Here is a 22,812-nt window from a genome sequence, read left to right as displayed (position 1 = left end):
AACCAAGAAAGCCCTTTCTTGGTTCACCACCTGTCTAGCCTCAGATGGCTGGGGCAACTGAAGTAGGACCTCCGGAGATGACCTCTGTTACCTTCCAAGTTTACCTGTGCTTTCAATAAAGGCCTGCCAAGAATAATGTCTAAATATAATCTCTGTTTGGTTGTGTACATACACATGAGTACTGGAAGCTGCCTTATAGTGAATGAGACCATCGATCCATCAAGGTCAGTATTGTCTACTCAGTCTGGCAGCAGCCCTCCAGGGTCTCGGGTGGAGGTCTTTCCCGAGCTCCTCCTACCTGTTCCTTTTAACGGGAGATGCCAGGGATTGAACTCGGAACCTTCTGCTTGCCAAGCAGATGCTCTACCACCGAGCTGTGGCCCCCACCTCAAACATTTTATTTATTTAAAATACTTCTATGCCACCTTTCAATCTGATTAGCATCCCCAAGACGGCAAACATGAAAACATCTGAGCATTAAAACAGCGTGATATATAAATAAATTCAACAAAAAGACATAAGCATGCAAGACCAACATTAGCCTCTCCAGTTTAGACTTGTCTACTCAGACTGGCAGAAGATTGCCAGAGTCACAGGTAGAGGACTTCTGCGTCACCTCCTACCAGATCCTCTTAGCTGGAGATGCCAATGATTGAACTGGGGACCTTCGGCACGCAAAGCAGATGCACTACCACCAAGCCACAGCTCCACCCACTTCTATGTTTTTCACTTAAAAAATAACCAGGGTTCACTGCAAAGCTCTGAGTGCAGCAACCTGTATGAATCATGCCAATTAAGTATATTTGCCTATATACCTGCTAATTCTGTTCTCATTCTACTGGGTTTTAAGAGCTAAGCAGAGCACGGAAGCCGCCCGTCCTCCGCCCACACCATTTCACCTGTCTTTGCAATCTTCAGGGCTAGAAACTTGATTTAAAAAAAAATGTAAATGGAAAAACAGTTTCTTAAGATGACACGTTCTGGACCTAATATTAAATTCTGTACCTAATATTAAAAATATTAATATTAATTTCTGCACATGCACGCACACATACACAACTGCCAGGTACCAGAAACAACAAGCATCTAAATATTCTTATGCCATTAAAGGTTTCATTCATTCATTCATCTAAATGTTAACTGCCACAGGTGGGAACAGGGGGGATCATATACAAATAAAAACCAAAAAATATGGTACAAATGTCTGAAAGCAACAAAAATCCTTGAAATGATCTGCCCCTGATGTGTCACGCAGACTGGTTTTCCGTCTTTCTGCTGTTCAATTAAGGGAAGATATTTTTTTCCTACAGCACATCTATCCCTATTTGCTAGTACAAAACTCCCCTAAGTATTCTGCATATCTGTATTCTCTCTCTGTAGGTGACCCATTACGTCAGTGAGAACAGCAATTCAGATGCAACATCTCAGACTGTATGGGGTGTTTGCCTTCAGGCCCTGTAGATGAGTCTAGAGCTCTTCATTTGGGATTGGCTTGGACAACAGAGAGTGTTGTATAGGGGTTAGAGCCTAGGGTTTGAAATCACCACTCAGGGACAAACAACATGCAACTTGAATTTTATACAGAGAAAGAGAGAGAGAGAGAGAGAGAGAGAGAGAGAGAGAGAGAGAGAGAGAGAGAGAGAGAGAGAGAGAGAGAAGGGTTGCCACCCTCCAGGTACTAGCTGGAGATCTCCTCCTATTACAACTGATCTCCAGCTGATAGAGATCAGTTCCCTTGGAGGAAATGACCGCTTTGGCAATTGGACTCTATGGCGTCGAAGTCCCTCCCCTCCCCAAACCCCGGCTTCCTCAGGCTCCGCCCAAAAAACCTCCCGCCGGTGGCACAGAGGGACCTGGCAACCCAGAGAGAGAGAGAGAGAGAGAGAGAGAGAGAGAGAGAGAGAGAGAGAGAGAGAGAGAGAGAAGAAACTGGGAGGGGAGATTAGGGTCCCAGCATGGGGAAGGAGATTCCAATTTCCCCCTCAGCATCATTTCCTAAACAGCAAATCCCACCACCAAGATTGCTTCAACTCCTGCTAGGGGAAAAAGACAGGTTTTCTATCAGTCTTTTTCCTTCACTGGGGTTAAAGCAACCCCCATAACTGGAACTCCAAAGTAACATGAAGTCTGACCCTCAGCCACAAGTCTGAAGGTCAGCGCTCCGCTCTCTGCCTAACCCACCTCATAGGGGTGTTGTCAAGATAAAAGCGAGAGGGGAGGGAGAACTGTGTGTACCGCCCTGGGCTTCTGGTGAGATTAAAAAATGTAATAAATTAAATTATTTTTTAATAAAATGTCTGAAAAATTCACTTCCAGAGTTAGAACCAAGCTTAACTTTTACAGTACTAAGAAGCAGTTTGGACACTTGCAAACAAAGAGGGTTGTACTAATCATCAATATAGCTAGTTCTCAGGACGGTCCCATGTGTGGATATTTATATCTGGATATCGGAGCCACCAAGACAGATCTTTTTACCAATCTGAGAAAAAACCCAGGTTTGCAGAAAAATCTGAAATCTTATCAGACGGAAAAACCAAAAACCTAGTTGAAGCTAAGAGAAAGCTGAGGCTAAGAGAAAGCCCAGCCAGTGATTTTCTTGACAAGAAAGGATTTGAACCAAGGTCCTCCAGCACTGGATGGAAAAACCACTAAATTGAAGAAGAAAAACGCACTGGATCAGGAAAAAAAATTACATCCCAATGCTTTAAAAGTGATTTTTCCTTATTTGGGCATTTAAAATCCCATGTTTTCCCCACAACAGGCCTCAAGGCGACACCCCCAACTAGCCTCAGCAACAGCCGGTGTGCGCCACGTGCTCCCTGGCTTCAGAGGTGCCGTGGCCACGACTAACCAAAGGGCAAACCAGCTCCTTACCCAGGGATGCCACGTTTTCGTAATTCTCCTGCATCACATCCCAGTACAGGTCTCTCTGCTCATTATCGAGAAGCGCCCACTCCTCTTCCGTGAAGTACACAGCCACCTCTTCGAAGGAGAACGGTGGTGCCTAGGAGGAAGAGAAAATAAAGGCCGGGCTCCGTCACTATTCCCCCCCCCCCCTGCTCACAATTTCTTTTTTATCGAACTTTAAGCCGCCAGAGGCCAGTTTCTCCCCCGTCTGAAGGACTAGAACAGGGGTGGGGAACGTCAGGCCCGGGGGCCGTATAAGGCCCGCAAAATAATTTGGTCTGGCCCTTCGTGGGTCCTGGCAGATCTCTAGCTCAGAAGGATCTAAGACTGGCGATCCGCCCCCTCCCGCGGACAGGAAAAGCCTCTGTTCAAGGCGGATGTGAGTTTCTTTTGCCGAGAAAAGGAACCTTTTCCCCCCCTTGCAGAAGAGTCGTTCGCTATGGAGCTGCTAGGACCGCCCAAGAAACTGTGCTAACCCTTTCCCACCTGGGCCATGGAGAAATGTATTCCCTCTGTACTACAAGAGGGCTGGGGCAGAATGGGTGACAATGGAGGGGTTAAAGGAGGCAGGGCCAGAATGGGGTGAGTTTTTAGCCAGTGTGTCCTAATTTCACCCCTGCAGGCAGAGGTAGCAGGAGCCGGCTGAAGAATCTGGCCCCAACCATGCAGAGCAGGAGCAACTCCAGCGTGCGGCTGGACGGCTATGCCTGGCAGGTGCAATAGACCATCCTGTGCCACCAGGTGGGCGAGTGCACCACCGGTTGGACTCCTGCCTGCTTGCCCATGCCGGGGGGGGGGGTCATCTGGGGCAGCTGCCTGCTTGGGGCTTGGTTGGCTAATTTTTAAGTTGATAATTTTGTATGGCCCGTGAATGATGTTATAAATATCCAAATGGCCCTTGGCTGAAAAAAGGTTCCCCACCCCTGGACTAGAACTTCAGACCTCTCTAAGTCTTTGGACTGAGAGTCTCAGAAGATTGTCTTTGGGTATGTATGGATTTCTATTATTCTAGATAGTATGGATCAGATATTCTTTTAACAAAATCAGGCTTCTGTAACTGTTATATTTTAAGTATTGGATTTTAAAACTGAATAGTATGTAGAACTCTACCTGAGCCGGCTCCACCGCCGTCATGTCTCTTCCCCCAGGGGGAGGGAATGTTCCAATGACAAACACACACATCATTTTGCCAATCTGTCGGGGAGAAAAGGGGGGATGGCGTCAGAAGGAGTAACTGCATTTTGAGGTTTTTTTAAAATCTCTCTCACAAACTGCTCCCTGACCCTCGGAGATTTTTCCTCCCACACTCACAATGCTTCTCCATTCCCTCCAATGCATACCCCACCCCACATGTCTGAATGCAGCCCCAGAAATCACTCATACACAGGCCGGCGGGGGAGGTTTGCCTCTGCAGCTGCAATGATCAGGCAGGGATTTGAGAGTTCAAGGCATGAACCTTAGTATTACATGTGCTTGCCGCTGTGCACAAAAATTTACATATGATTTTATGATTCGGGGGGGCTTTGTTTTACCCAGTTAAGTTTCTCTTTCCGTTGCTTTATGTGAGGGTAAAGTGGTTTTGTGGAAGTCAGGCAAGCACGGCAGATGTCACCAGGCACGTGCAATTCTTCTACGGGGAGGGGCACATCTAGGCTCACTCCCCCCCTTTGATCCTCACAACAATCTTGTGAGGTAGGTTCAGCTGAGAGAGAGTGACTGGCCCACAGGCACCCAGCAATTTTAATGAGAGTGTGGGGATTTGAACCTGGGTCTGTCAGTCCCTGTGACACCACAATCGTTCAGTCACCCTTTCCTTCCTGGCCATAAAGACACAGCCAGCCTCCAAACACTTTGGACTGTGAAGGAGCCAGGCGTGGCGCAGTGGTTAGAGTCTCAGACTGGGATCTGGGAGCGCCAGGTTCAAATCCCCACTTGGCCACGGAAGCTCGCTGGGAGTCCTGGGGCCAGTCCAACATTCTCAGCCTAGTGTCAGTATCAGGCGTCTGTCCCTAGCATCCCCTAAGCAAACTCATCCAAGCAGGTAGCTCTGAAGCAGTAATACTTTATTAGGAGCAAAAAGACAGATTAAAGGACTGACTGCCTACAGGCAGGTGAGGCTAGTAATGGTGAACACAGGCAGGTTACATGCTTAAGACACTACGGACTGAAAAGGTAAACCTTGCTAGGCAACCCCGAGATAAGCGGTTCCCAGGAAGGCAGACTAAACATTATCACAGCTGCAGAAAACAGGATGAGCGGAACTGTACACAAGATGTTCATAGGCATGAGAACCAAGGACTGGACGTGTGGCCAGAACCTGGCCTGACTCACGTCAAGAGCCTTTGCTCCAGCAAAAGAAAAGGCAAAGGCCTGACACCTAGCCTACCTCACTGAGTTGTTGTGAGGAGAAAATCAAGGAGAGGAGAATGACGCTTTGGGTCCCCATCGGAGAGAAAAGCCGGGTGTGAATAAAGCAAACAAACAAGGAAGCATTTCCTGGCCACAGATCCCAGCCATTCTAGAGCCTCCCCTCCCTCTGCGCATAACATTTAGGACGCCAGTCACCAACTTTATTTTCTGATAATTCACAGTGGTTAGCCGTGTTAGTCTGTCTGCAGTAGTAGAAAAGGGCAAGAGTCCAGTAGCACCTTAAAGACTAACAAAAATATTTTCTGGTAGGGTATGAGCTTTCGTTTATTTTCTGAGACGATTTAGATGGCAGGCCCTTTCTGGGTCGGGGCCTGTCTTATTTTCTCCATGCATCTGCAAGGCATCCCGTCCACTAAAGGGGCTGTATATTAAAATAATAAGAAGCAACATTGACAATTATTCTTCCCGGCAGACTTTCTAGTAGAACACTCCTAGAATGAAACAGCACCTTCCATTCCCCCACGGAAACGACTTCCTTTCTATCTAGGTAAAGGTCTCCTGTGCAAGCACTGGGTCATTCCTGATCCATGGGGTGACGTCACATCCCGACATTTACTAGGCAGACTTTGTTTACGGGGTGGTTTGCCAGTGCCTTCCCCAGTCATCTTCCCTTTCTATCTGTGTATGTGTAAAGTGCCGTCAAGTCGCAGCCGACTTATGGCGACCCCTTTTTGGGGTTTTCATGGCAAGAGACTCACAGAGGTGGTTTGCCAGTGCCTTCCTCTGCACAGCAACCCTGGCCTTCCTTGGTGGTCTCCCATCCAAATACTAACCAGGGCTGACCCTGCTTAGCTTCTGAGATCTGACAAGATCAGGCTAGCCGGGCCATCCAGGTCAGGGCCTTTCTATCTAGTGGGTTTTTTGTTTGTTTTTTAGTTGTTTTGTTTAAATTATTTTGTTCCCACCCGGACCCGGCGCTCTCTTGCACTGGTTCCCCCCAGGGCCGGTGCCAGTCTTTTCTGTGCCCTTGGCAAGGCTGACTACTTGTGCACCCCCCCCATTGCTAACCCATTTTCAAAAGCAGATGTCTGGTAGAAAAAAAATAAAAGCCTGATGCATTCCTGCAAAACTTTTTATAAGATGTTATAATTAATTATTGACTCAATAAAGGAAGCCACAGCCTTCAATTTGCAAGATCTGAACAAGGCTGTCAAAGATAGGACATTTTGGAGGACTTTCATTCATAGGATCGCCATGAGTCGGAAGCGACTTGACGGCACTTAACACACATACACACATAATTCGTTATATTCCATAGCACTGTTGGGGTACTTATCTTAAAATAAAAAAATATATAAATGGTCAGATGCAGTTTTCCCCCCAAGAAACTAATGTGTTTAAAACTGTGCCCCTCTGAGGTCTGTGCCCTAGGCTTTTTTGTTGATAACATTGCCTTAGCATATGCCAGAATAGTTTAAGACTCATACCAGACATCTATGCCCACATATTTGCAGATTGTAGTGTACAGAATCACCTGGAATAATTTGTATCTAAACTAAGAGATATTTCAAAGGTGTTTAGTAAATGGGAATTGTAGAATAGTAATCTAGCAATTGGAGGAAGCCACAAAACTGGCTCCCGCGCCCCTACGCTTCTGCCTCCCCGCGCCCTTACTCATCGGCCCCGATCCTGCCCCCTTCCTACCAGCCCTCCCCTTTCCTGCAAGAAGAACAAGGATGCAGGGGCTCTTGCTTCAAGAAAAGCACCGCCCGTTTCCCCCAGCCCTTCCCCTTGCAAACTGTTTGCTTTCTCCCCCTTGCCCGCCCCACTGCCAAAAGAGCATTTCTCCCGCGAAGATCTCGGGATCTTGGGTTACCTTTTCGGAGCGCGGCTCTTTCCCCCTTTGCAGGCGCACGAAACTAGGGGCTCGGGGGGAGTGCGGGGGGGAGTTCCCAAAATGTGGCTGGCAGGGCTGCAAAAGCAATTGGGAGGTCTTGCAAAGGAGGGATGGGGGGGGGGGCTGCAACCGGAGTTCCCAAAATGTGGCTGGCAGGGCTGCAAAAGCAATTGGGAGGTCTTGCAAAGGAGGGATGGGGGGGGCGGCTGCAACCGGAGTTCCCAAAATGTGGCTGGCAGGGCTGCAAAAGCAATTGGGAGGTCTTGCAAGGGAGGGACGGGGGGGGGCTGCAACCGGATCCCGCCCTTCCAAGCCCCTCCCGGAGCCCCCTTACAGCGGGGGGGACCGGAGCCCCGGGGAGCCGAGGCTTTGCATCTCCATAGACGCCGCCGCTGCACCGGATCTTGCAGCATCTGCTCTAGGAAGCTCAGCCCCTCCGGGTCGCCGAGCAGAGAGGAGGGACGAGAGCAACGTGGGGGGGGGGGAAGGAGGGCGCTTTGCAAAGCAACCAAACCGGAGCCATCTGGCGGCTGGCGCTGGGCAAAGATGTGCAGCGTTGCAGCTGATCCCCCCACCCCCGTGTGCGGTTGTCACGGTGTGGGATCAAGTCTCAACAAATAGATCAGTTTTCACATGGTGCACAGTATAGTTGCCCTGACCTGGATGGCCCAGGCTAGCTTGGTCTAGCCAGATCTCAGAAGCTAAGCAGGGTCAGCCCTGGTTAGTATTTGGATGGGAGACCACCAAGGAAGCCCAGGGTTGCTCTGCAGAGGAAGGCACTGGCAAACCACCCCTGTCAGTCTCTTGCCTTGAAAACCCTATGGGGTCATCATTAGTGACTGTGATTTGATTTGTGTGTGTGTATGCAATATGGGCCCTGACCTGGATGGCCCAGGCTAGCCTGATCTGGTCAGATCTCAGAAGCTAAGCAGGGTCGGCCCTGGTTAGTATTTGGATGGGAGACCACCAAGGAAGCCCAGGGTTGCTGTGCAGAGGAAGGCACTGGCAAACCACCTCTGTTCGTCTCTTGCCATGAAAACCCCCCAAAAAGGGGTCGCCATAAGTCGGCTGCGACTTGACGGCACTTTACACACACATACACAGTATAGTTAAAAACTATCGTACACTATTGTGTAGTGTAGGCTGTGAAAGCTGGACATTGAAGAAAGCTGATAGGAAGAAAGTTGACTCCTTTGAAATGTGGTGTTGGAGGAGAGGGTTACGGATACCCTGGAGCGCCTTTAAAAACAAATCAGCGGGTTTTAGATCAAATCTAAGCCTGAACTGACCCTAGAAGCTAAAAAGACTAAACTGAGGCTGTCGTACTTTGGACATACTATGAGAAGACAAGAGTCACTGGAAAAGACAATCATGCTAGGAAAAGTTGAAGGCAGCAGGAAAAGAGGAAGACTCAACAAGAGATGGATTGACTCAATAAAGGAAGCCGATAGGAAGAAAATAGATTCCTTTGAAATGTGGTGTTGGAGGTAGGGCTGTCAATTCGGTTCGGCCCGAACTGAAAATCAGCCGAATTTCCCTTGATTCGGCGGTTTTTAGTTCGGACGGATCCGAACTCAAAACTGGCGGGCAACCGGGGGGGCCGAATTCAGCGAGTTCGGGAGTTCGGCGAATAAATTCGGCCAATTTGGCCGTCAGTAAGCAGCATAACCGTCAGTAAGCAGCATTCTCCTCCCCCGGCCAATCGGTGGCCAAGCTGGGTCTTCTTCTGGCCAATCAGTCAGGATTGAGTGCTGGAGGAATCAGCTGATGTGCGGCCGGCCGGGGAAAGAGAGAGAGAGAGAGGGAAATCCTCATGTGTGTGTGAGGGGGTGCTTATGCACATTCGCTCCTTTCCGTGGCTGCAGGGGGCGCATTTTTTGGGGTACCGACCCCAAACTTTCAGGGGATATTCAGACAGGTTTTTTTAAGAGACCACCCAAGTTTTGTAAACATTGGGTCAGGGGGTCCCGAGATATGGGCTCCCCCCCTTTTTTCTTTCCATGGCTGCAGAGGGCGCATTTTTGGGTGTGCCGACCCCAAACTTTCAGCGGAGCATCAGACTAGGCTTCTTAAGATACCCCCCAAGTTTTGTAAACATTGGGTCAAGGCCCCCCGAGATATGGGCTCCACCCCTTTTTCCTCTCCCCCCTTTTCCATTTTCGTGGCTGCAGGGGGCGCTTTTTTGGGGGTTCAGCCCCCAAACTTTTGTCATAGCTTCAGAGAATCCCTCTTAAGAGACCACCCAAGTTTTGTAAAGATGGGTTCAGTGGGGGCTGAAATATTGGCTCCCCCCCTTTTCTCTTTCCATGGCTGCAGGGGGCGCATTTTTGGGTGTGCCGATCCCAGACTTTCGGCGGAGCTTCAGTCAAGGCTTTTTAAGAGACTACCCAAGTTTTGTAAACATTGGGTCAGGGCCCCCCGAGATATGGGCTTTCCCCTTTCCCCTATTGGGATGAATGGATCACCCTCGAGAGATGCATACATATGGATCTTATATTGGATACAAATGGAATCATATTGGATTACCCAGCCTCCCAGCCCCTCCTGCTGGAACAGAAGACAGCCACAGTAAGACCCCTTTGGGGGCTTTAATCTATATTTTTTCTTTTCTGTGTGTGTGTGGGGGGGAAAGCAGAGTCTGTGTGTGTGTGTGTGGGGAGGGAGCAGTTTCTGTGGGTGGGGGGGGGAAGCCAAAGGGGGCTTTTGCCGGTTCTGCCTGGGGTGTGTGTTCCCCCTCCAGTCTCTCTCTCCCTGGTTTGAGGGGGGGCTTCATTTTTATTCTTCAGGTTTTTCCTCATTCATAAGATCAGTTAGGTTATTGATGCTTGCTCAAAACTGGTTTTCAAATGGTGACTTAAAGAATGCATCTGCCTGGTCCCAAGTCCAATGCAAAAGGAGACATTCCACCCCCTCCTGCTCATTATGCATAGCTAGCTGCCTCTGTCCCTTTCCATGGTATGCAAACTCCCAGGTGTCAGGTGTTGCTATGCACTGTTGCAAAGGTTTTGCATTGCGTGCTTGTGTTGCTTTGCAGTTGTATTGTTTTGCAAAATTCTTCACACCTGCCCCGCCCTTTGCATATTTGCAAAGGGGTTGCTCTGCAGTTGTGTTGCTTTGCAAAGTTCTTAGCACCTGCCCCGCCCTTGCTCTCATCAGCTGTTTGTCGGGCGGGGAGCTTTGTGCGTGGGCGGCAAGCTCTGCGGAGAGATCCACATTAAGGGTGGGGGGGACCCCTTTCAGGGCCCATATCTCAGCCCCCCCTGACCCAATCTTTACAAAACTTGGGGAGTCTTTCAATATACGTCCTTTGAAGCTCTGCTGAAAGTTTGGGACCTCTAAGCCCAAAAATGCCCCCCCCAGAGCCGCGGAAAGGCGTGGTTGTGTTTTTAATGGCTTTATTCGGCCGAATTTTTTTCCCGAACTTTGAATTCCCGCCGAATTGAATGGATCCGAAGTGGGGGAGTTCGGACTTCGGCACGTACCGAACCCACAAGGGCCAAATTCGGCCGAATCCGAACTGTACCGAATTTTTTTTTTTTTGACAGCCCTAGTTGGAGGAGAGGGTTACGGATTCCCTGGACTGCAAAAAAACACAAAAAAAACAAATCAGTGGGTTATAGATCAAATCAAGCCTGAACTGACCCTAGAAGCTAAAATGACTAAACTGAGGCTATCAGCTATCATATTTTGGTCACGTCATGAGACGACAAGAGTCATGAGACGACAAGAGTCACTGGAAAAGACAGTCATGCTAGGAAAGGTTGAGGGCAGTAGGAAAAGAGGAAGACCCAACAAGAGATGGACGGACTCAATAAAGGAAGCCACAGCCCTCAATTTGCAAGACCTGAGCAAGGCTGTCAAAGACAGGACATTTTGGAGGACTTTCATTCATAGGGTCACCATGAGTCGGAAGCGACTTGACAGCACTTAACACACACACACACAGTATAGTTAAAAACACAGGGTCTATAGTGTAGGCTAACTATTCCCAATAGATAAATACATATAACACATACACAGTTGATGTATATCCACACAAGGACCATACTAGGACCAGACGCATTTCGGCCCCACATAGGCCTTCCTCAGTGGTCATACATAAAATCGTAATATAGTACACATCCTAACATATTCAATCTCATAATACAAGGTGAGGGGAAAAAAAGCCCTTTATCTATTGGGAATAGTTAGCCTACACAATAGGCCCTGTGTTTTTAACTATACTGTGCACCATATTTAAACTTATATATTTATTATTTTAGCGTTGTTCAGCTCAACCCTTTTGTTTTGATTCAACTTTCAGGTTGAGTTTATCTTGTCCATCCCCCCCCCCCTTTTATTGGTTGAATCACAGTGGGATCCAATCTCTTCAGAGTTATGGCGACCAGGGCCTGCACATTTAAGTTGGAGCATGCGAGAGACTCTCAGAAGAAAATCAGCTTGGGTTTCGTAGATTCCAGCAAAGCTTTTGACAGTGTGGATCATGAAAAGTGATGGCTGGTTTTAAAAGAAATGGGTGTGCCACAACACCTGATTGTTTTGATGGGCAACCTGTGCTCCGGACAAGTGGCTACTGTTATGACAGTATATGGAGAAACAGAATGGTTCCCAGTTGGCGAAGGTGTCAGACAAAGATGAATTTTATCTCCTTGTCTCTTCGATCTATATGCAGAACATATCATGAGGAAAACTGGATTAGATTTAGATTAAGGTGGAGTGAAAGTTGTTGGAAGGAACATTAACAATTTGAGATATGCAGATGACACTACATTACTGGTAGAAAATACTGCACTGTTTAATTTGGGTGGTGGGGAGAAAGAATTTCTGATTATTCACTATGGAGAGAGATGATGGGTAGCCGTGTTTGTCAATAGCAGTAGAAGAGAGCAAGCGTTCAGTATCATCTTGAAGACTAACAAAATTTCTGGCAGGATATGAGCTCATACTCTGCCAGAAATTTTGTTAGTCTTTAAGGTGCTACTGCACTCTTGCTCTCTTCTACTGATTATTTCCTGTATTTCCTGATTGCCTTTTGCAAAATCATACTTTGCATTTGTATAGCCCTCTCAAAGTTCAGAGCGTTTTCACATCTATGTCCAGATAATACTGACAACAACCCAGTTAGGTAGGCCATTAACCCCATATTATTATTATTATTATTATTATTATTAACCCCATATTACAGACTACCCCCCCACTTCCTGCATTGCAGTACTGAACACACATGAAGCAAAGTCAGTATTGTCCTCTCAGACTGGAAGTGGCTCTCCAGGGACTCAGGCAGAAGTCTTTCACATTACCTGCTACCTGATCCTTTTTTTTAAGCTGGAGATACCAGGGATTGAACCTGGGACCTTCTGTGTGACAAGCAGATGCACTACCACTGAGTCATGTCTCCTCCCCATCGGTTTATAGAGGCTCATGCTTCACAGGCTAGCCCCCAAGGGGCCTTTTGGTCATAATTTTCTCCTATAGATACGTATTTTCAATTCAGTTGCTGCTTCATCTGGACCTTCCTCTACCACTTTCTCTAGAATATTATTCATAGAATCAAAGAGTTGGAAGGGGGCATTCAGGCCATCTAGTCCAACCCCCTGCTCAATGCAGGATCAGTCTAGAGCATCCCTGACAAGTGTTTGTCCAGCCTCTGCTTAAAGACTGACAGTGACGGGGAGCTCACCACCTCCCTAGGGAGCTGATTCCACTGTCAAACAACTGCAATGAACATCATTCTCAAGACCTCTTAATTGGCATATTGTCAGAAGGTTTGTCGTGTAAAGGAGGAGACACGCTCCACCCTCCCTGTTTGGGCTGCCTCCACCTTCCTGGCTTCTAGGGAATAAAGTTTCACTTTCATTCCAAATAGCAGAGTCATGTTCTGGAGATAACCTGGGCCAGGAGGTTGCGATTCCCTTCATGTTTGCCCCTGAAACCCCCTGGCGCTGATCATCCTAAAGCAGGTGGCAAATTCTGAAACCCTAGCTTGACTTTCAGATGAGTTATGACTACCACAGACAACCTTTGCTTCTATTGCAAACAGCAGGGGTGGTGCATCTGGACATACCCTGAGCCAAGGGGTTGGACTAGATGTCCTGTATTGCCCTTCCAACTCTATGATTCTTTGATTTTAGGTTGTTTGGATTCCCTCATTTTTCACACTGAAACTCCCATTATTATCACCCTGAGGTAAGTGGCCAATTTTCAGAGGAATGGCTTTTTCCCAGATGAGTTATGCCTACCATAGGCAATCTTAGCTTTCATTGCAAATAACACTGGTGTTGGTGGGTGTGCGTGTGTCTCAAAATCACCTGGGCCAGGAAATCCCAAGTATCTTCATCTTTGGCACTGTAACCCCAATGACCACTCAGACATTGGTGTCCAATTTTCAAACACCTAGCTTTATTTTCTGACTAGTTACGTCTACCACAAACAGAGAGACAGGCATCCTTTTATTTTTATACATTTGAAGTGATCTGTAAAAACAGCATCATGTAACATGTAACTCCCACCCCTCCGCTGAGTTATAGATTTTCTGAGGTGCTCAAACTGGCAAAGAAACACATCAATCATTTTATAAAGTTCACCACTCCTGAAATTTTTATCCTCCTTGAATAGCAGGTCCCCTTGTCATTCAACAAATGACTAACAGAGAAAAGAGGATTCAACTGTCACTCCTGGCAGTCATTTTGATCCTTCTGCTTTTCCTGCTGTCCCTGCCGGGGCAGAACCATTTGTGAATTTGGGATGCCAGCTATTCAAACTGTCTTTTGCCAGTAACTGAGACCATGGCGATATCTCATGCCATCATCTAACCCATCCTCTCATAAATTTTGATATTTTTTTTACCTGTTTCCTAACAGTCAAAAGCCATTTAAATTTCCATAGACAGAGAGTTACATAAACAAGGGGCAAGGGTTAAAAAGGCCCTTCTTTGGGAAACTAAGTTTTGACCCCTTGACACCTAATATTTGACCCCTTGACACCCTGGGCCAGGGGTCGGCAAACTCATTAGTCAAAAGAGCCAAATATCAACAGTACAACGATTGAGATTTCTTTTGAGAGCCAAATTATTTAAACTATATAGGTAGGTACACTGTTTATTAACTTAATAAACTTTAATTAAAGTTTTAAGTCTTAATTAAACTATAGATACACTGAATAAAACTTGATATCATACTTAATGTGTGTGTGTGTGTGTGTGTGTGTGTAAAGTTCCGTCAAGTCGCAGCCGACTTATGGCTACCCTTTTTTGGGGTTTTCATGGCAACAGAATAACAGAGGTGGTTTGCCAGTGCCTTCCTCTGCACAGCAACCCTGGTATTCCTTGGTGGTCTCCCATCCAAATACTAACCAGGGCTGACCCTGCTTAGCTTCTGAGATCTGACGAGATCAGGCTAGCCTGGGCCATCCAGGTCAGGGCATCATACTTAATAGTGATCTTATTTATTGATAAAAATTAAATTGTAAGTCCTGTCATTTCCCCCTCCCCATCCGGAGTCCTCGTCTGGAGGCGTGGTCTACCGCCATAAAAGCCTATTGGTGGACCCGGCCTCCGGCTGAGTCCCATTGGGAGGCCAGGTCTACCCATTGGCTTTCTTGACAGTAGACCTTGTCTTCGGAGGCCCATAGAAGCCAATTGGTAGACCTGGCCTCTGAAGGGGGACTTTCCCCCCCTCCTCGGAGTCCAGGTCTACCGCCAAGAAAGCCAGTGGGTAGACATGGCCTCCCAATGGGACTCAGCCGGAGGCCAGGTCTACCAAAGGAAGCCCGCCCTGCCCAACAGCTGATAGGTGGGGGGACCAGGAACCTCCGAGCCGCCCACCCAGCAATTGCGTGGCTAGAGGGGAGGCTTTAGCCTCCCAACCATTGAGGGCAAGGGAAAGGGGGACCCGGCCATTCTCCACGGCGGGGAGGGGGGGAGACAGCGCGCCCGCTCTCGCTCTCTCTCAGGCTCGCCGGCTCCGCAGCCCGGCTGCCGGCGCGAGCAGGCGCAAGAGCAGGGGCTCTGAACTAAGTTCGGAGAGCCGCACTCAATGGGCCAAAGAGCCGCATGCGGCTCCAGAGCCGCAGTTTTGAGACCCCTGCCCTGGGCAATCAAAGCAGTGCCTCATCCGACCGTGTAAGAGTAAAAGGTGGATCAAAACTAAGTTTACTTCCTGGTATTTTTGGCTAAATAAAGTTATATGCCACAGGGGAGACCTGTCCCACCAACTGTAGGATTGATCTAGCAGAAAATCTCTTGCTACAAACTGAGCCGCTATGTGGTTTGGGGCATATGGGTCGTTTGATGCTCCTGAAGGTGTGACAGCTGAATAAAACTCTTTCCGCATTCCGAACACTGATACGGTCTCTCCCTCGTGTGGATCCTTCGATGCCGCTGAAGGTAGGACCTGATACCGAATCTCTTTCCGCACTCTGAACACTCATAAGGTTTCTCTCCTGTGTGGATTCGTCGATGCTTTTGCAGGTAGGATGTGCGACTGAATCTCTTTCCACACTCTGAGCATTTAAAAGGTCTCTCTCCTTTATGCGCTCTTTGATGCACGGTGAGGCTTATGCGGTGGCGGAAGGCCTTCCCGCACTCTGAGCACTGATATGGAGTCTCCCCAGTGTGGATTCTCAGATGCTGTTGAAGGTGGGAACTGAAACCGAATCTCTTTCCGCACTCGGAGCACTCGAAAGGCCTCTGCCCTGTGTGGACTCTCTGATGCACAGTGAGGCTTCGGCGGCGACTGAAGCTCTTCCCACAATCGGAGCACTCGTACGGTCTCTCCCCCGTGTGGATTCTTTGATGCTGCTGCAGGTATGGCAGCCGAGTAAACTTCTTTCCGCACTCGGAGCACTGATATGGTTTCTCCCCTGTGTGGATTATCCGATGCTGCTGAACGTGTGCTGCCCGCCGAAACGTCTTTCCGCACTCTGGGCATTTATACCGCCTCTCCTCCGGGTGCATTCTTTGAGGCGAAGCAAAGCTGACGCAGCCATCGGTGCTCTTTCCAACCTCAGAGCTCTGATCTGGTTCCCCTTCTGCGTGTGATCCCCAACTGTAGCCGTTTTCATACTCTAGAAGCTCATCTGGCTCTTCGTCAATTCCTTCGTCAATTCCTTGATGTGAAGCGAGGGTCGTTCTCCAACCAAAACTCTCTCTGCCTTCTGAGAAATTATACAGTCTCTCTACTGGGTGAGTCTGTCGATGGGAAATCAGGTTCAAGCTCTGACCGAAGCTCTTTTCAGGCTCTGCGCCTTCGTTCTGATTTTCTCCTCTGTGAATTCTCAGGTGAGCACCGAGGTCCTTGTTCACCCTCTTGTGAGGCGGCCTTTCCCAGTGAAGTGGGATTTCCTGGAAGTCCCCTCCTTGGCAAATAATGGGTTTATCCCTCCTCTCCAGGATGCCGTTTCCATCCTGCCTCCCTGGCCCATCGCCATTGCTGAAACTTCCTTTCAAGTCTTCATTGCTGCATTGTGCTGACAATAATGCCTGGAGTCCACCATCCCTTTCATTCTCCTGCACCTCACCGGCTTTAACAAAGACACACACACAGAGAGAGAGAGAGAGAGAGAGAGAGAGAGAGGCAGTTAACATTACTGAAAGAAGCCCAGTCTCAAATTGATCGCTGCAAACTGGTCAGGGACCCTGACCTGGACGGCCCAGGCTAGCCTGATTTTGGAAGCTAAGCAGGGTCAGCCCTGGTTAGTACTTGGATGAGAGACCACCAAGGAAGTGCAAGGTCACCATGCAGAGGCAGGCAACGGCAAACCACCTTGCCTTGAAAACCCTACAGGGTCGCCATAAGTCAGCTGCGACTTGACCGCACTTTACACATACACAATTGGTCTGGATATATTTTGTTTCTTTTGTTTTCTCCCTTGAGTGTGTGGCTGCTGACAACTTTTGCCTGGCCAGGCTGTACTATGGAGCAAGTCCTACACCCTCCCTTTCCTTCCCCTCTTCAAACTGGGAAATCATCCCTATTTACTTGAAAGAGAAATTGGTGTCTATGTGTGAAGATTCCTCCCTTCAGGTCCCAGGTTCAATCCCCGTGTCTCCAGTTAAGAGGACCAGGCAGTAGGAGATGTGAAAAGGCTTTGCCTGAGACCCTGAAGAGCCACTGCCAGTCTGAGTACATGGTACTAACCTCAATGGACCAATGGCTTGATTCAGGATAAGGCAGCTTAATGTATCCCCCATCTTTCACCCCTTCCCATTTTCTTCCATCTCTTCCCCCACCCAAGCTTTTCTACCCCTGTATCTACCTGGCCACTGCAGGAAAGAGTGTGCAACACTACATAGGCCTTTGGTCCCATCCAGCGGAGCTTTCAAGCCACTTGGATCTCAGGCCCCAGAGGCCTTCCCTCTCTCCTTACCCAGCAGGCTGTCCTCAGAGTCCTCTTCTTCCTTGATGTCCACCAAGACCTGCCTCCACTCGCCCTCAGGCAGAGCCTGACCTGCCTCAGAAGCACTCCCAGCCGCTTCCTCCAAGGCCACCTGTAGCAACAGAGAGGATAAAAACATAAGAAAGAACATAAGCCATGCTAGATCAGACCAAGGCCCATCAAGTCCAGCAGTCTGTTCACACAGTGGCCAACCAGGTGCCTCTAGGAAGCCCACAAACAAGACAACTGCAGCAGCACCATTCTGCCTGTGTTCCACAGCACCTAATATATTCATCAAGCTTCTTTGATCCTGGAGAGAATAGGTATGCATCATGACTAGTATCCATTTTAACTAGTAGCCACGAATAGCCCTCTCCTCCATGAACATGTCCACTCCCTTCTTAAAGCCTTCCAAATTGGCAGCCATCACCACATCCTGGGCCAGGGAGTTCCACAATTCAACTATGCGCTGTGTGAAGAAATACTTCCTTTTATCTCTTTTGAATCTCTCACCCTCCAGCTTCAGCAGATGACCCTGCATTCTAGTATTATGAGAGAGGGAGAAAAGCTTCTCCCTGTTCTCTCTCCGAACCATGCATAATTTTATAGACCTCTATCATGTTTCCCCTTAGCTGCCTTCTTTCCAAGCCTACAATGAACGTCATAAGAACATAAGAAAAGCCCTGCTGGATCAAACCAAGGCCCATCAAGTCCGGCAGTCTGTTCACACCGTGGCCAACCAGGTGCCTCTAGGAAGCCCACAAACAAGACGACAGCAGCAGCACCATCCTACCTGTGTTCCACAGCGTCTAATATCATAGGCTACCTAATATAATAGGATACCTGTCAGGGCAGAGATACACAACTGGGGGGAGGAAGGCAGAGGGGAGGGTTCTGTCCCTTGCCCTAAACTTAGCAGATCCATCCCTGTGTAAAAGGGACTGATCACGACAGAGGATCCTTAAGGGACATACAAATTTTTGAGAAGCCGCCTTTTGGGGGATCAGAATTTTAAAACCAAAGAAAAAGGAAATAGCCTGATCCACAAGCAGGCAACCGATGCGAAGGAGAAATCCGGCAGGGCAGCTCACAAACGCTCTATGATTTTATCTTATCGGTTTTAAGATTTATGACCATTGTTCGTATCAATTGTAACAATTTATATGCCATTAAAGGTTTATGAATGTATGAATGAATGGTTAATTTATATCCACTTTCCCAAACTTCCTCCAAAAACAACCACAATACAATACAATTTAAGGCCCTGCTCTTTCAGGGAGAGGTGACCCCTCCCCCCCATCCAAGCCATCGACAGCCAGCGAGGTGTAGTGGTTAAGAGCGGCCTGGAGAACCGGGTTTGATTCCCCATCAGCCAGCTGGGTGACCTTGGGCTAGTCACAGTTCTCTCAGAACTTTTTCAGCCCCACCGACCTCACAAGGTGCCTGTTGCGGGGAGGGTAAGGTGATTGTAAGCTGCTTTGAGACTCCATAAAAGTGGAGGAAAGCAGGATATAAAAACCAACTCTCAGGGGAGGGGAGCGTGGCTCAGTGGTAGAGCATCTGCTTGGCATGCAGAAGCTCCCAAGTTCAATCCCCGGCATCTCCAGTTAAAGGGACCAGGCAAGTAGGTGATGTGAAAGACCCCTCCTGAGACCCTGGAGAGCCGTTGCCGGTCTGAGTAGACAACACTGACTTTGATGGGCCAAGGGTCTGATATGGCAGCTTCATGTGTTCGAGGCAAAGCATCCACCTCCTCCTAGAGCGGCAGACACTGCTTCTCCCACCCCACTTCAGCCCTATCTGGATTGATCAGAGATCTCAGCCACCCGTTCTAGCGCAGGCCCTCCCACGCTCAGGACCCACACAGCAGAAGGGCCTCACCTGACTTTCCTGCCTCTCGGCCTCTTGCTGTCTGAACAGGCACACCTCGGCCAGGGCCACCGCCTGGGAGCAGCTCTCGGGGCCGCTTTCCCTCACTTGGCTCTGGATCTCCGGGGGCAGGATGCTCAGCAGCTGCTCCAGGATCAAGAGCTCCAGGATCTGCTCCTTGCTGTGATTCTCCACTCGCAGCCACCCGCGGCACATTTCCCGCAGCCGGAGGTACGCCCCCCTCGGCCCCTCGGCCTCCTGGTAGCAAAAACGCCGGAACTCTTCGCGCTGCTTCTCCCTGCTCATGGCGTCCCTTCGCAAAATGGCCGACTTCACCTTCCCATAATCCTCTCTGTCTCCGATACCCAGGCTGATATAGGCCTTCTCGGCTTCTCCGCTGAGGGCCGGCAGGAGGCGGTTCACTCGCTCTTCCTCGGGCCACTGACAGGCTTCGGCCACTTGCTCAAAGGAGGCCAAAAAGGCCTTGGCGTCGTGCCAGGGTGAAGGTTTCTCTGGGAAGTGTGGGATTCCCCATCGAGAATAAGGAGGCTCCAGTGTCCTGAGGAACTCCTGCCACTGGGCTTCCCACTGGGCAAGGGAAAAGGAACCATCCCTTACTTGCTGAGGGATCGGGTCTCCCATTCTCCTCTGAAGGAATTCCTCCATACTCCCAGCCTGGAGGGCTCGAAGGGCATTAAATATTCCCTTTGGCGCCTCCCCTACTGCAGAGCTCTGCCCCTCTGTTTTCATATCGGATGATAGCTCAGTGATATTTTTCCTATAGAAAACTGTGGACATGAATTACAATGTTCTAGACTGGTCTTCTCCCTGGAAAAAAGAGAGAAACAGAAAACAGAAAAGAGACAAAATGGCACTGAGTCCTCTGTTTAGTTTTTACTGGTCAGATACATACATTACAAGTAAAACTACATCAGTTTTTAATATATCTAATGCTTTATTGGGAATGTGGAATGGTATAGTATAGCTTGATCTCATGAGATCTCAGAAGCTAAGTAGGGTCAGTACTTGGATAGGAGACCACCAAGGAAGACTTTGCAGAGGAAGGCACTGGCAAACCACCTCTGTTTACTCACTTGCCTTGGAAACCTTATGGGGTCACCATAAGTCAGGTGCGACTCAACAGCCCTTTACATACACACACACACATCATATATATATGATATATATATATATATCTCATATAAATTATATATATGCAGTCAAAAGACCAGTTCAGCAGAGACTTTAAAACTCTACAACATTCAGTCAGTTCTTTATGAAGTGCATCCATTTACATACTCATTTAGAATTTGTTTTAAGAACTTTTCCACCTAGTCTGTCCTGTATGAACACACTGATATTCTGAGGGGCGGCAAAATTGTCACATGAGCTAAGTACATTTGTTCTCTACAGGGGACTCCCACAAAGCTGCCCTATATGGAGTCAGGCCTCCAGGCCACTTACTCCGTTCCCATCTGTGCCAACTGGAAGTTGTTCCCCAGATGGAGATGCCTGGAGACCTCCTGCATGTACACACCCACACAAACACACAAAGCTTTCTCCCAAATAACTGGTGAGTACCAACAATAATAAAGCCAGTTTCAGAGGACAGCTGTGTTGCTCTGCAGAAGAACAGGTAGATTTGAGTCTAGGAGCACTTTAGAAACCCAACAAGATTTTGGGGGTATGAGCTTTTGAAAGTCAAAGCTCCATCAGATATAAGATGGAACGGAGATCTCTAAGTATTTATATCCCAGTCAGAAGGTGGGAGGGATGTTGTAAAGAAAGAACTCAGGATGTAAAGGTACCCATGCATATTGTAATCAGCTTGATTAGAGCAGGGGGGAAATGCTTGGGGGCAGAAAATTAGCATCTGTAGTGAGATAAAAACCCTAGGTCCCTATTCAGCCCTAGGGGTGGGGGCGGAATCCCTTGTTCTGAACTCCTTCTGAACCCCAGTTCAGCAATCTTGTATTGTAATCTCCCCCTTAAATTTCATTGTTTGTCGACTGCCACTCTTACTTCAGCAATGGAATGACCTGGAAGATTAAAATCTTCTCCCGCTGGTTGTTGAGTGCTGTGGTTTAATGTCAGATTCATGTTCATTTATTATTTTGCATAGGGACTGACCTGAGGTAGAGAGTGGAAGGGCATCAGTGACATTTGATGGAATATATAACGTTGTAAGATGACAAGCGAATGAACCTGAGATAACAGGGCTGGCGTTCTTAAGTCTTATGACTATATCGTCAGAGTGGATAAGGGGACAAAGCTGGCCACATGTAGAACGAGAAATGACTGATGTTCAAGCTGGATTCAGAAAAGGAAGAGACATTAGAGCTCATATTGCAAGATTACGTTGGTTTACTGGAGCATATGAGAGAATCAGAAGAAAATCAGCTTGTGTTTCACAGGTTACAGCAAAGCTTCTGACTGTGTGGATCATGAAAAGCTATGGTTGGTTTAAAAAGAAATGGGTGTGCCACAAGATCTGATTGTTTTGATTTGCAACCTGTACTCTGGACAAGAGGCTACTTTTAGGACAGAATATGGAGAAACAGAATGGTTTCCAATTAGCAAAGGTGTCAGACTTGGATGCATTTTATCTTCCTATATCATCAATCTATATATCACAAGGAAAGCTGGATTAGAGGAAGGTGGAGTGAAAATTGGTAGAAGGAACTTTAAAAATTTGAGATATGAAGGTGACACCACATTACTGGCAGAGAATAGTGAAGGCTTGAAATGAAGGTTAAAGCAGAGAGTGCCAAAGCAGGATTACAGCTGAACATCAAAAAGAAAAAAAGTAATGACTACTGGAGAATTATACAACTTTATGGGTGACAATAAAGAAATTGAAACTGTCAAAATTTTCTATTCCTTGACTCCATCATCAACCAAAAGGGAGACAGCAGCCAAGAAATCAGACAGGGATTGAGACTGGGAAGGGCTCCCATGAAGGAGCTGGAAAAGATTCTGAAGTGTAAGGATGTGTCACTGGTGACCAAGATCAAGATAATTCATGCCATAGTATTCCCCATTACTATGTATGGGTGTGATAGTTGGACAATGAAGAAAGCTGACTGGAAGAAAGTAGATTCCTCTGAAATACGGTGTTGGAGGAGAGCATTATGGATACTGTGGACTGCCAAAAAAACAAATCAGTGGGTTATGGATCAAATCAAGCCTGGACTAACCCTAAAATTACAAAACTGAGGCTATCGTACTTTGATCACATTATGAGAAGACATGAGTCGCTGGAAAAGACAATAATGCTGGGGAAAGTTGAAGGCAGCAAGAAAAGAAGAATTGACTCAATCATGGTAGCCACAGCCCCCAGTTTGCAAGACCTGAGCAAGGAGCTGTCAATGATAGGATGTTTTGGAGGTCATTAA

The sequence above is a fragment of the Euleptes europaea genome, chromosome 1, assembly GCF_029931775.1.
Source record: "Euleptes europaea isolate rEulEur1 chromosome 1, rEulEur1.hap1, whole genome shotgun sequence".
Classification (NCBI taxonomy): Eukaryota; Metazoa; Chordata; class Lepidosauria; order Squamata; family Sphaerodactylidae; genus Euleptes; species Euleptes europaea.
Note: the sequence above shows the minus strand (reverse complement) of the source record.